The sequence below is a fragment of the Pseudophryne corroboree genome, chromosome 7 (assembly GCF_028390025.1).
Source record: "Pseudophryne corroboree isolate aPseCor3 chromosome 7, aPseCor3.hap2, whole genome shotgun sequence".
Lineage (NCBI taxonomy): Eukaryota > Metazoa > Chordata > Amphibia > Anura > Myobatrachidae > Pseudophryne > Pseudophryne corroboree.
Window position 1 is genome coordinate 93,139,606 of NC_086450.1, and position 15,485 is coordinate 93,155,090.

At 47.6% G+C, this 15,485-nt stretch overlaps 1 protein-coding gene across 3 annotated transcripts in view; it reads left to right on the plus strand.

Annotated features, from left to right (window-relative positions):
* Window positions 1-15,485, plus strand: part of GPR155 (G protein-coupled receptor 155) — a 187,653-nt gene that overhangs the window by 83,345 nt on the left and 88,823 nt on the right. The gene's annotated exons all lie outside the window — the stretch shown is intronic.

Consider the following 15,485-nt stretch of genomic DNA (forward strand, 5'->3'; position numbering starts at 1 on the left):
GGTCACTGATGGGTGCTGGGGGGGGGGGGGGGCGCCCTGAGGGCAATATAAACACCTTGGCTGGCAAATCATCACAATATATAGTCCCAGGGCTATATATGTGATAAATTACCCCTGCCAGAATCCATGAAAAAAGCGGGAGAAAAGTCAGCCGAAAAAGGGGCGGGGCTATCTCCCTCAGCACACTGGCGCCATTTTTTCTTCACAGTGCAGCTGGAAGACAGCTCCCCAGGCTCTCCCCTGTAGTTTTCAGGCTCAAAGGGTTAAAAAGAGAGGGGGGGCACCAAATTTAGGCGCAATATGTGTATACAAGCAGCTATTGGGGGAAAAATAAAACACTCAGTTATAGTGTTAATCCCTGCATTATATAGCGTTCTGGTGTGTGCTGGCATACTCTCTCTTTGTCTCCCCAAAGGACTTTGTGGGGTCCTGTCCTCAGTCAGAGCATTCCCTGTGTGTGTCGGTACGGCTGTGTCGACATGTTGGATGAGGAAGGTTACGTGGAGGCGGAGCAGAGGCCGATAAATGGGATGTCGCCCCCTGTGGGGCCGACACCAGTGTGGATGGATAGGTGGAAGGTATTAATCGACAATGTCAACTCCTTACATAAAAGGCTGGATGACGCAACAGCGGTGGGACAGCCGGCTTCTCAGCCCGCGCCTGCCCAGGCGTCTCAAAGGCCATCAGGGGCTCAAAAAAAAAAAAAAAAAGCCCGTTACCTCAGATGGCAGACACAGATGTCGACACGGAGTCTGACTCCAGTGTCGACGAGGTTGAGACATATACACAATCCACTAGGAACATCCGTTGCATGATCTCGGCAATGAAAAATGTGTTACACATTTCTGACATTAACCCAAGTACCACATAAAAGGGGTTTAATGTTTGGGGAGAAAAAGCAGCCAGTGTTTTGTTCCCCCATCAGATGAGTGAATGAAGTGTGTAAAGAAGCGTGGGTTCCCCCGATAAGAAACTGGTAATTTCTAAAAAGTTACTGCTGGCGTACCCTTTCCCGCCAGAGGATAGGTCACGTTGGGAGATATCCCCTAGGGTGGATAAGGCGCTCACACGTTTGTCAAAAAAGGTGGCACTGCCGTCTTAGGATACGGCCGCTTTGAAGGAGCCTGCTGATAAAAAGCAGGAGGCTATCCTGAAGTCTGTATATACACACTCAGGTACTATACTGAGACCTGCAATTGCCTCAGCATTAATAGCGCTGCTGCAGCGTGGTCTGATACCCTGTCAGTTAATATAAAGACGTCGTCTTATATATGAGGGATGCACAGAGGGATATTTGCCGGCGGGCATCCAGAATTAATGCAATGTCCATTCTGCCAGGAGGGTATTAGAGACCCGGCAGTGGACAGGTGATGCTGACTTTAAAAGGCACATGGAGATTCTGCCTTATAAGGGTGAGGAATTGTTTGGGGTTGGTCTCTGGGACCTCGTATCCACAGCAACAGCTGGTAAGAAAATTTTTTACCTCAGGTTTCCTCACAGCCTAAGAAAGCACCGTATTTTCAGGTACAGTCCTTTCGGCTTCAGAAAAGCAAGCGGGTCAAAGGCGCTTCCTTTCTGCACAGAGACAAGGGAAGAAGGAAAAAGCTGCACCAGACAGCCAGTTCCCAGGATCAAAAATCTTCTCCCGCTTCCTCTGAGTCCACCGCATGACGCTGGGGCTCCACAGGTGGAGACAGGTGCGGTGGGGGCGCGTCTCGGGAACTTCAGGGACCAGTGGACTTGCCCACAGGTGGATCCCTAGGTTCTGCAAGTAGTATCACAGGGATACAAGCTGGAGTTCGAGGCGACTCCCCCTCGCCGTTACCTCACATCAGCCTTGCCTGCTGCCCTCGGAGAAAGGGAGGTAGTACTGGTGGCAATTCACAAGCTGTACTTCCAGCAGGTGAAATCAAGGTACCCCTCCTTCAACAAGGCCGGGGTTACTATTCCAAAATGTTTGTGGTACCGAAACCAGACGGTTCGGGGAGACCCATTCTAAAATTGAAATCCTTGAACACTTATATACGAAGGTTCAAGTTCAAAATGGAATCGCTCAGGGCGATTATTGCAAGCCTGGAGAATTTCATGGTATCACTGGACATCAAGGATGCTTACCTGCATGTCCCTATTTACCCTCCTCACCAGGATTGTCATTACCAATTCCAGACGTTGCCGTGGGTCTGTCCCCGGCACCGAGGGTATTTACCAAGGTAATGGCCGAAATAATTATCCCGTACTTGGACGATCTCCTTTTATAAAGGCGAGGTCCAGGGAGCAGTTGTTCGTCGGAGTAGCACTATCTCGGGAAGTGCTACAACAGCACGGCTGGATTCTGAATATTCCAAAGTCGCAGCTGGTTCTTACGACGCGTCTACTGTTCCTGGGTATGGTTCTGGACACAGAACAAGAAAAAAGGGTTTCTCCCGGAGGAGAAGTCCAAGGAGTTGTCGTCTCTAGACAGAGACCTCCTAATACAAATACAGGTATCGGTGCATCAATGCACGCGAGCCCTGGGAAAGATGGTAGCTTCTTGCGAAGAAATTCCATTCGCCAGGTCCCATGCAAGGATCTTCCAGTGGGATCTGTTGGACAAGTGGTCCGGGTCGCATCTTCAGATGCATCGGCGGATAACCCTGTCTCCAAGGGCCAGGGTGTCGCTGTTGTGGTGGCTGCAGAGTGCTCATCTTCTAGAGGGCCGCAGATTCGGCATACAGGACTGGGTCCTGGTGACCACGGATGCCAGCCTTCAAGGCTGGGGGGCAGTCACACAGGGAAGAAACTTCCAAGGACTATGGACAAGTCAGGAGACTTCACTACACAAAAATATTCTGGAACTAAGGGCCATTTACAATGCCCTAAGTCAAGCTAGACCCCTGCTTCAACACCGGCCGGTGCTGATCCAGTCAGACAACATCACGGCGGTCACTCATGTAAACCGACAGGGCGGCACAAGAAGCAGGATGGCGATGGCAGAAGCCACAAGGATTCTCCGATGGGCGGAAAATCATGTGTTGGCACTGTCAGCAGTGTTCATTCCCGGAGTGGATAACTGGGAAGCAGACTTTCTCAGCAAACACGACCTCCACCCGGGAGAGTGGGGACTTCATCCAGAAGTCTTCCAAATGATTGTACACCGTTGGGAAAGGCCACAGGTGGACATGATGGCGTCCCGCCTCAACAAAGAGCTAAAAAGATATTGCGCCAGGTCAAGGGACCCTCAGGCGATAGCTGTGGACGCTCTGGTAACACCGTTTGTGTACCAGTCGGTGTATGTGTTCCCTTCTCTGCCTCTCATACCCAGGGTAATGAGAATAATAAGAAGGAGAGGAGTAAGAACTATACTCATTGTTCCGTATTGGCCAAGAAGAGCTTGGTACCCAGAACTCCAAGAAATGATCTCGGAGGACCCATGGCCTCTGCCGCTCAGACAGGACCTGCTGCAGCAGGGGGCCTGTCTGTTCCAAGACGTACCGCGGCTGCGTTTGACGGCATGGCGGTTGAACGCCGGATCCTGAAGGAAAAGGGCATTCCGGAGGAAGTTATTCCTACGCTAATTAAAGCTAGGAAAGAAGTGAACGCAAACCATTATCACCGCATATGGCGGAAATATGTTGCGTGCTGTGAGGCCAGGATGGCCCCAACGGAGGAATTTCAGCTAGGTCGATTTCTGCACTTCCTACAGTCAGGGGTGACTATGGGCCTAAAATTGGGTTCCATTAAGGTCCAGATTTCGGCTCTATCGATTTTCTTCAAAAATAGAACTGACTTCACTGCCTGAAGTTCAGACTTTTGTTAAGGGAGTGCTGCATAGTCAGCCCCCGTTTGTGCCTCCAGTGGCACCGTGGATTTCCTGAAGTCGCATTGGGATTGAGCCACTTAAATCCGTGGAGCTAAAATACCTCACGTGGAAAGTGGTCATGCTGTTGGCCTTGGCGTCGGCCAGGCGTGTATCAGAATTAGCGGTTTTATCATGCAAAAGCCCTTATCTAATTTTTTTATATGGATAGGGCGGAATTGAGGACTCGTTCCCAATTCCTTCCTAAGGTGGTATCAGTTTTTCATGTGAACCAACCTATTGTGGTGCCTGCGGCTACTTGGGACTTGGAGGATTCCAAGTTACTGGACGTAGTCAGGGCCCTGAAAAATATATGTTTCCAGGACGGCTGGAGTCAGGAAAACTGACTCGCTATTTATCCTGTATGCACCCAACAAGCTGGGTGCTCCTGCTTCTAAGCAGACTATTGCTCGCTGGATCTGTAGCACGATTCAACTTGCACATTCTGCGGCTGGACTGCCGCACCCTAAATCTGTAAAAGCCCATTCCACGAGGAAAGTGGGCTCTTCTTGGGCGGCTGCCCGAGGGGTCTCGGCTTTACAAATTTGCCGAGCTGTTACTTGGTCGGGTTCAAACACTTTTGCAAGAGTCTACAAGTTTGATACCCTGGCTGAGGAGGACCTAGAGTTTGCTCATTCGGTGCTGCAGAGTCATCCGCACTCTCCCGCCCGTTTGGGAGCTTTGGTATAATCCCCATGGTCCTTACGGAGTCCCAGCATCCACTTAGGACGTCAGAGAAAATAAGATTTTACTCACCGGTAAATCTATTTCTCGTAGTCCGTAGTGGATGCTGGGCGCCCATCCCAAGTGCGGATTGTCTGCAATACTTGTATATAGTTATTGCCTAACTAAAGGGTTATTGTTGAGCCATCTGTTGAGAGGCTCAGTTATATTTCATACTGTTAACTGGGTATAGTATCACGAGTTATACGGTGTGATTGGTGTGGCTGGTATGAGTCTTACCCGGGATTCAAAATCCTTCCTTATTGTGTCAGCTCTTCCGGGCACAGTATCCTAACTGAGGTCTGGAGGAGGGTCATAGTGGGAGGAGCCAGTGCACACCAGGTAGTCCTAAAGCTTTCTTTAGTTGTGCCCAGTCTCCTGCGGAGCCGCTATTCCCCATGGTCCTTACGGAGTCCCAGCATCCACTACGGACTACGAGAAATAGATTTACCGGTGAGTAAAATCTTATGTATGCATGTTTACTTTTTAGGTATTTTATGCAAATTGTATAAATCGCTTATTATGTCTACTTGGGCTATATGTTCTGTATGCTAAATAAATAGCTGTCACATTTTTAATACTTTGATTTTATCAAAGTTGCATTTGTGGACACTTCTCTCTGAGTAAAGGCTGTACAATGGCCATGAGGTGTAATGAGAATACACTTTTGGAAAATTTCACAAGGGAATTCTCTTCATCATTCCCAGGGGGAGATGTATCAAAGCTTGGTGAGAGATAAAGCGGAGAGAGAAAGTACCAACCAATCAGCTCCTTTCATTTTTCAAACACACAGGTAAACGTATTGTGACGCTATAACACTTCCTGCTTCGCCTCATTACCGAGGTGAAGCAGGAAGATACATCGACAAGATGTATTTCGCTCCCCGCTCCGGCGATGTCTCCCGAGCACACATCGCTTCAGCTCGGAGCGGACGCTCTATGTTTCCCTGACCCGGCCGGCTCCTCTACGCATATGCGGGATCTCGCTACTCACGCGAGATCCCCTGCGCACCCCGCAGCCAGCACCCGCCACAGGCAGGGACAGGTCTGTTGCTGTTGTGATCTATGGTCATCGCCACCTGCAGCTGTCAAAATCGACACTGCAGGTGTCGTATCGGTCTGTTATCTTTTAGATAGCAACGCCTATATGGACAGGGGGGCATAGCGCCCCTGTCACTGTGCACTCTCCACAGCCTTCTTACATGGGGGAGAAGCAGTATAGCGCACATAACGTGCACTGATACCGCGTCTCCCCCATAGGGCCCGTTCTTACATTTACCCCACAGCCTGTAAAATTACAGTTAGGGGCTGATTGGTACTTTGGGGCAGGTGTGTTAAACATGGAGAAGTGATAAGTGCAAGGTGATAATGCCAACGGCCAGTCAGCTCCTAACTGCAATTTTTCAAATCCGTAATGATTGGCTGGTGCGTTGTCACCTTGCACTTATCACTGTTTTATCACTTCTTTATCCCTTCTCCAGGTTAATAGATCTTCCCCATTATCTCCAAGCTTTGATACATCAACTTCGGGTGTGGTATGTTAGGTAGATTAGACTTAGATCGATACTGTCTAGGTTGACCACTGTTGGTCGACAGTAAGTAGGTTGACAGGGACTCTAGGTCGACATGTACTAGGTCGACATGAGAAAAGGTCGACAAGGTTTTTTTAACTTTTTTTTTGGTGTTGTTTTCTCCGTACAGTGACCGGGAACCCCAATTAGTGCACCGTGTCCCCTCACATGGCTCACTTCTCTCGCCATGCTTCGGGCAAGGTGCCTCGCTCTGCTACCGCTGCCCTCGGCACAGGTTACCGTTCCCAATTGTAGTCCACGTGGATTGTAAAGTATGAAAAAGTTCAAAATATGAAAAAAATTGTGAAAAGCTCATGTCAACCTTTTATCATGTCGACCTAGAGTCCCTTTCGACCTAGAAACCATGTCAACCTACTTACGGTCGACCTACTTACTGTCAACCTAAAGACCGGATCCCATCAATTTCACCCCCACACATGTGGACTGGAAGTGGACCTAATCAGATGGTTAAGTACAAGATACATTTTGTCAACGCAAAGGCAGGGGACGTCCGATTCTCCCATAAAACAAATTGTTTGTTTTTGGGTTCTTTTTTATGTTCTACACCTTGCAGCTACCTGTCTTTAAGCCATATTAAGGCTCGGATATAAACGCTTGTATACATACCTACAGCAATAATTGTTCTGGTGCTTATTTTTGCTAAATTTATACCTGTTTAATTGAAACAGACTCTTTAAGAACAAGAACAAATACAACACACAAAAAAGGAGGGGAGGATATGGGACAGAAAGGGAGGAATAAAAGGGAGGGGGTGGGGGAGAGTGTGGAGCTCCAGAATACGAATAGAGAGGATACCTGAGGAGGGCCAGCTTTCCACATGGGCGAGTAGACTGGACAGGAAACTGAGCTCAGGCAGCATTCATCAGTTACAGTCGTGAGGATTTCAATTCCAACCCCAGGTGCCAAGTAGTTGTGAACTCCTAATTCATCTCCAAAGTTGACCGGAGATCCTCCATAGACATATACATGTCAGTTCAGGTGAGCCGTTCCTTCAGAGTAGGCGGAGAAGTAGAAAGATAACAGAAAAATATCCGGGCGCCAAAGAAAGAATAAAGCAGCAGACCAACTGGTCAAAAGGTATCCCCGAATACCAAAAGATAAATAGCGTGAATAGTGAGGTTTATGACCAGCTGAAATGCGCTAGAATGACAATATATAAGCAGATAATACTTCCCTCACAGGTGTTCTTTCATGAATCTTCATGTATATTTCATGAACCCGAAGTCCATATACAAAAAAAACTGAAATAATTCCAAAAATAGTGTAATATGTTTCGTAAACGAAATGGAATACAATAAGCCAATACAGATAATAAGTGAAAAACACTTAAAGGTGTGGATGGGGGTTTACCAGATAGGTAGAGTTAAAAAGCCTTGTATTGAAAATGAGAATATCTTCACACACCATGTGATAATCAATCAATATGGAGGTTTACCAGATTCCAATGAAGTATGGACCTTAAGATTTATTTCCCTCATAGGTTTTCTGTCGTAGGGCTTTGTACGTACAACATACGTTCGGAATCAGACTTCCATGAGGTATGGACTTTCAGATGTATCAAATGAGGAAGGAAGAGGTCCCGAAACGCGTCGGCATTGTATGACAGGAGCTCCATCTTTGTTGGGAATTTTTACCATACGGACAGAGTTCTTCTGGACTTAGGAGATAGGTTCTGGAGCCGGTTTCTCCTTCTCATTTGATACATCTGAAAGTCCATACCTCATGGAAGTCTGATTCCGAACGTATGTTGTACGTACAAAGCCCTACGACAGAAAACCTATGAGGGAAATAAATCTTAAGGTCCATACTTCATTGGAATCTGGTAAACCTCCATATTGATTGATTATCACATGGTGTGTGAAGATATTCTCATTTTCAATACAAGGCTTTTTAACTCTACCTATCTGGTAAACCCCCATCCACACCTTTAAGTGTTTTTCACTTATTATCTGTATTGGCTTATTGTATTCCATTTCGTTTACGAAACATATTACACTATTTTTGGAATTATTTCAGTTTTTTTTGTATATGGACTTCGGGTTCATGAAATATACATGAAGATTCATGAAAGAACACCTGTGAGGGAAGTATTATCTGCTTATATATTGTCATTCTAGCGCATTTCAGCTGGTCATAAACCTCACTAGGCGGAGAAGTAGATCGCCAATGAACTGGGATCACTGCTTTTGCATCACTATTTAGGAACTTTAGTAAGGATTTTTTATAGGTTGTCAGAGGGTCAGGGTATAAATTAAGGAGGCAGAAAGAAGGGTCAGAAGGGACCTCCGCACCCACTATCAACCTGGAGATGGATATCACTTGGTCCCAGAAAGGACGGAGTAGCCGGCAGTCCCACCAAATGTGCAGTGGGGAACCAACCTCTACATTACACAGCCAGCATGTGTTTGGCGCCCAAGAAACATTGTAGCTAGAGTAAGGAGATATCTATCCCATCATGATAGGACTTTGAATTGTGTCTCAATCACAGAATACTTAACAGAGCTAATGGGCCCTACACTATTATTATTATTATTATTACCAGTTATTTTTCTCTAACGTCCTAGTGGATGCTGGGGACTCCGTCAGGACCATGGGGAATAGCGGCTCCGCAGGAGACTGGGCACAAAGTAAAAGCTTTAGGACTAGCTGGTGTGCACTGGCTCCTCCCCCTATGACCCTCCTCCAAGCCTCAGTTAAGATTTTGTGCCCGAACGAGAAGGGTGCAATCTAGGTGGCTCTCCTGAGCTGCTTAGAGTAAAAGTTTAAATAGGTTTTTTATTTTCAGTGAGACCCGCTGGCAACAGGCTCACTGCATCGAGGGACTAAGGGGAGAGAAACGAACTCACCTGCGTGCAGAGTGGATTGGGTTTCTTAGGCTACTGGACATTAGCTCTAGAGGGACGATCACAGGCCCAGCCATGGATGGGTCCCGGAGCCGCGCCGCCGGCCCCCTTACAGATGCTGAAGCAAGAAGAGGTCCATAAATCGGCGGCAGAAGACTTTCCTGTCTTCATAAGGTAGCGCACAGCACTGCAGCTGTGCGCCATTGCTCTCAGCACACTTCACACTCCGGTCACTGAGGGTGCAGGACGCTGGGGGGGGGGCGTCCTGGGAAGCAATGAATTTACCTTAGTTGGCAAAAAATACATCACATATAGCTCCTGGGCTATATGGATGTATTTAACCCCTGCCAGTTTTCCAGAAAAAAGCGGGAGAAGAGCCCGCCGTGAAGGGGGCGGGGCCTATCTCCTCAGCACATAGCGCCATTTTTCCCACACAGCTCCGCTGGTAGGAAGGCTCCCAGAATCTCCCCTGCATCCTGCAACTACAGAAACAGGGTAAAAAAGAGAGGGGGGCACTTATTTGGCAAAATAACAGATATAAGCAGCTATAAGGGATAGACACTTATTGTAAGGTTGTCCCTATACATATATAGCGCTCTGGTGTGTGCTGGCAAACTCTCCCTCTGTCTCCCCAAGGGGCTAAGTGGGTCCTGTCCTCTATCAGAGCATTCCCTGTGTGTGTGCTGGGTGTCGGTACGTGTGTGTCGACATGTATGAGGAGGAAAATGATGTGGAGGCGGAGCAGAGTGTCTGTAACAGTGATGTCACCCCCTAGGGGGTCGACACCTGAGTGGATGTACTGTTGAAAATTACGTGACAGTGTCAGCTCTATATAAAAAAACAGTGGTTGACATGAGACAGCCGGCTACTCAGCTTGTGCCTGTCCAGACGTCTCATAGGCCGTCAGGCAGATGGCAGATACAGACGCCGACACGGATACTGACTCCTGTGTCGACAGTGAAGAGACAACCGTGATTTCCAGTAGGGCCACACGTTACATGATTGAGACAATGGAAAATGTTTTATACATTTCTGATAATACGAGTACCACCAAAAAAGGGGTATTATGTTCGGTGAGGGAAAAACTACCTGTAGTTTTCCTGAATCTGAGAAATAAAATGTGTGATGATGCGTGGGTTTCCCCCCGATAACAATTAATAATTTCTTAAAAAGTATTGGCTGCATACCCTTTCCCGCCAGAGGTTAGGATGCATTGGGAAACACCCCCTAGGGGGGATAAGGCGCTCACACGCTTGTAAGAACAAGGGCTCTACCCTCTCATGAGATGGCCGCCCTTAAGGATCCTGCTGATAGAAAGCAGGAGGGTATCCAAAAAAAGGTATTTACACACATACTGGTGTTATACTGCGACCAGCTATCGCCTCAGCCTGGAGGTGCAGTGCTGGGTTGGCATGGTCGGATTCCCTGACTGGAAATATTGATATCCTAGATAAGGATAGTATATTATTGCCTATAGAGCATTTAAAAGATGCATTTCTATATATGCATGATGCACAGCGGAATAATTGCCGACTGGCATCAAGTATAAGTGCGTTGTCCAATTCTACCAGTAAAATGGTCAGGTGATGCGGATTCCAAACGGCATTTGGAAGTATTGCCTTTGAAAGGGGACATTTGGGGTCGGTCTTTTAGACCTGGTGGCCACGGCAACAGCTGGGAAATCCACGTTTGTACCCCAGGTCGCCTCTCAAAATAAGACGCCGTATTATCAGGCGCAGTCCTTTGTTGGCAAGCGGACAAAAGGTTCCTCTTTTCTGCTCGTGACAGAGGGAGAGGAAAAAGGCTGCAGAGATCAGCCATTTCCAAGGAACAGAAACCCTTTCCAGCCTCTGCCAAGCCCTCAGTATGACGCTAGGGCTTTACAAGCTCAGGCACGGTGGGGGCCCGTTCTCAATGAATTTCAGTGCGCAGTGGGCTCACTCGCAAGTAGACCCCTGGATCCTTCAGGTAATATCTCAGGGGTACATATTGGAATTCGAGACGTCTCCCCCTCGCCGTTTTCAAAAGTCGACTTTACCGACGTCTCCCTCTGACAGGGAGGCAGTTTTGGAAGCCATTCACAAGCTGTATTCCCAGCAGGTGATAATCAAGGTACCCCTCCTGCAACAGGGAACGGGGTATTATTCCACACTATTGTGGTACCGAAGCCAGACGGCTCGGTGAGACCGATTCTAAAATCTAAAATCTTTGAACACTTACATACAGAGGTTCAAATTCAAGATTGAGTCACTCAGAGCAGTGATTGCGAACCTGGAAGAAGGGGACTACATGATGTCTCGGGACATCAAGGATGCTTACCTTCATGTCAAAATTTACCCTTCTCACCAAGGGTACCTCAGGTTTATGGTACAGAACTGTCACTATCTGTTCAGACGCTGCCGTAGGGATGGTCCACGGCACCCCGGGTCTTTACCAAGGTAATGGCCAAAATGATGATGTTCCTTCGAAGGAAGGGAATTTTAGTTAACCCTTACTTGGACGATTCCCTGATAAGGGTAAGATCCAGGGAACAGTTGGAGGTCGGTGTAGCACTATCTCAGGTAGTGTTGCGGCAGCACGATTGGATTCTCAATATTCCAAAATCGCAGCTGGTTCCGTCGACGTGTCTTCTGTTCCTAGGGATGATCCTGGACACAGTCCAGAAAAAGGTGTTTCTCCCGGAGGAGAAAGCCAGGGAGTTATCCGAGCTAGTCAGGAACCTCCTCAAACCGAGCCAAGTCTCAGTGCATCAATGCACAAGGGTTCTGGGTAAAATGGTGGCTTCCTACGAAGCAATCCCATTCGGCAGATTCCACGCAAGAACTTTCCAGTGGGACCTGCTGGACAAATGGTCCGGGTCGCATCTTCAGATGCATCAGCGGATAACCCTGTCACCAAGGACAAGGGTGTCCCTCCTGTGGTGGTTGCAGAGTGCTCATCTTCTAGAGGGCCGCAGATTCGGCATTCAGGACTGGGTCCTGGTAACCACGGATGCCAGCCTGCGAGGCTGGGGAGCAGTCACACAGGGAAGGAATATCCAGGACTTATGGTCAAGCCTGGAGACATCACTTCACATAAATATCCTGAAGCTAAGGGACATTTACAATGCTCTAAGCTTAGCAAGACCTCTGCTTCAAGGACAGCCGGTGTTGATCCAGTCGGACAACATCACGGCAGTCACCCACGTAAACAGACAGGGTGGCACAAGAAGCAGAAGGGCAATGACAGAAGCTGCAAGGATTCTTCGCTGGGCGGAAAATCATGGGATAGCACTGTCAGCAGTATTCATTCCGGGAGTGGACAACTGGGAAGCAGACTTCCTCAGCACGACCTCCACCCGGGAGAGTGGGGACTTCACCCAGAAGTCTTCCACATGATTATAAACCGTTGGGAAAAACTCGACAGGTATTGCGCCAGGTCAAGGGACCCTCAGGCAATAGCTGTAGACGCTCTGGTAACACTGTGGGTGTACCAGTCAGTGTATGTGTTCCCTCCTCTGCCTCTCATACCCAAGGTACTGAGATTGATAAGATGGAGAGGAGTAAGCACTATATTCGTGGCTCCGGATTGGCCAAGAAGGACTTGGTAACCGGAACTTCAAGAGATGCTCACGGAGGATCCGTGGCCTCTACCTCTAAGAAGGGACCTGCTCCAACAAGGACCCTGTCTGTTCCAGGACTTGCCGCGGCTGCGTTTGGTGGCATGGCGGTTGAACGCCGGATCCTGAAGGAAAAAAGGCATTCCGGATGAAGTCATCCCTATCCTGATCAAAGTCAGGAAGGATGTAACCGCAAAACATTATCACCGCATTTGGCGAAAATATGTTGCGTGGTGCGAGGCCAGTAAGGCCCGACGGAGGAAATTCAACTGGGTCGATTCCTACATTCCTGCAAACAGGAGTGTCTATGGGCCTGAAATTGGGGTCCATTAAGGTTCAAATTTCGGCCCTGTCAATTTTCTTCCAAAAGGAACTAGCTTCAGTCCCTGAAGTTCAGACGTTTGTAAAAAGGGTACTGCATATACAGCCTCCTTTTGTGCCTCCAGTGGCACTTTGGGATCTCAATGTAGTTTTTTGGGTTCCAAAAGTCACATTGGTTTGAACCACTTAAATCTGTGGAGTTAAAATATCTCACATGGAAAGTGGTCATGCTGTTGGCCCTGGCCTGGGCCAGGCGCGTGTCAGAATTGGCGGCTTTATCCTGTAAAAGCCCTTATCTGATTTTCCATTCGGACAGGGCGGAATTGAGGACTCGTCCTCAATTTCTCCCTAAGGTGGTTTCAGCATTTCACTTAAACCAACCTATTGTGGTGCCTGCGGCTACTAGGGACTTGGAGGATTCCAAGTTGCTGGACGTAGTCAGGGCCCTGAAAATATATGTTTCCAGGACGGCTGGAGTCAGAAAATCTGACTCGCTGTTTATCCTGTATGCACCCAACAAGCTGGGTGCTCCTGCTTCTAAGCAGACGATTGCTCGTTGGATTTGTAGTACAATTCAGCTTGCACATTCTGTGGCAGGCCTGCCACAGCCAAAATCTGTAAAAGCCCATTCCACACGGAAAGTGGGCTCATCTTGGGCGGCTGCCCGAGGGGTCTCGGCTTTACAACTTTGCCGAGCAGCTACTTGGTCAGGGGCAAACACGTTTGCTAAATTCTACAAATTTGATACCCTGGCTGAGGAGGACCTTGAGTTCTCTCATTCGGTGCTGCAGAGTCATCCGCACTCTCCCGCCCGTTTGGGAGCTTTGGTATAATCCCCATGGTCCTTTCGGAGTCCCCAGCATCCACTAGGACGTTAGAGAAAATAAGAATTTACTTACCGATAATTCTATTTCTCATAGTCCGTAGTGGATGCTGGGCGCCCATCCTAAGTGCGGATTGTCTGCATTACTTGTACATAGTTATTGTTACAAAAATCGGGTTATTGTTGTTGTGAGCCATCTTTTCAGAGGCTCCTTCTGTTATCATGCTGTTAACTGGGTTCAGATCACAAGTTGTACGGTGTGATTGGTGTGGCTGGTATGAGTCTTACCCGGGATTCAAAATCCTTCCTTATTGTGTACGCTCGTCCGGGCACAGTATCCTAACTGAGGCTTGGAGGAGGGTCATAGGGGGAGGAGCCAGTGCACACCAGCTAGTCCTAAAGCTTTTACTTTGTGCCCAGTCTCCTGCGGAGCCGCTATTCCCCATGGTCCTTTCGGAGTCCCCAGCATCCACTACGGAATATGAGAAATAGAATTATCGGTAAGTAAATTGTTATTTTTTGCAGTTTGTAAATGCCCATTATTCTCTGTTTCTGTTTTATTTGGTTATTTTAATGCGTTGGGTATGGGATGCTGGCGGCTGGGATCCTGTCCGTCAGAATTCTGTCCGCGGGGCGAGTGCTAGCAAGCCCCTTGCGGGCTCACTGCGCTCGCCACAGTGAGAATAGCCCCTGTTAGCCGGGATTCCGGCTGCCGGCATTGTCAGCAGTCAGGAGTCCGGTGTTGGTAGCCTGACCGCCAGGATCCCGACTGCCGGCAATGTAAGTGTATCCCATTTTAACACCCACTTCTTAAAACACACGAAAATAAAGTTTATAGACTCTCTTTATTTTTGCTTTTGTCAGATTCTGATAACTAGTCTTCTAGATAGCATGTTTTTTTTTTCCTATATCCTGTACGTTTTGTTCCTGTTTTCTTATTTTGCTTTAATAAGCAGTTGTTGAACCCCCTGCCCTATATTCTTGCACTGTTGCAGAGTATTCCTGGCTGTCATTATTCCTATTTTGAAAGATACAGTTTTGCTACAGACAAACTCTAGCAAATTGCCTAATTTGTAGTAAATGCCATTGACAAACTATTCATGAGTGTAGCATGGTCGTGTATGAATGTACGCAACTAAATTCCATAATCTTATGAAGACTCCAAAAATACTAATTATGGAGCTCTCGTCATGAGCAGGGAGGGTAATAATATAAGACATAAAATGCTATTTACGTTGTAGGTTAGGTCTTTCAAAACCCATCAAAGTACTTTTACATTGTCCCTAAACTGTAGCCTTGTGTAACTCAACAATGACTGACTGTCTAACATCAGGTTTGTAGGATCTTAAATGACTGCTATACCTAGTGATGGTTGGCTGGTGGCAGCTAAAACACTGAAATATGTCCGTATTTTACTTTTCCTGGGAACATGCTCTGTGTATTTGAGTTATATGCTAAGAAATGGGGATAGTATTAATCGTTTAAATGAAAATGAGTTCTCCCTGGGTCTGATGTAATACCCTTCCAGGCCCTGGGCTTATTATTCACAATTACATAAATAAATGTCCCACCATCATGGCAGCAAAACCTGTTGAAGGACACTGGAAATTATATCAGATCTGTCAAGGGGGTGTAGTCAGGAACACTGCATCAGGATCCTGACGGTCAGAATACAGACGCCGCAATCCCGACAGGCAGAATCTGGCAGCGCCACCACAGCTATTCCCACTCCTGGGTGTCCACGACATCCA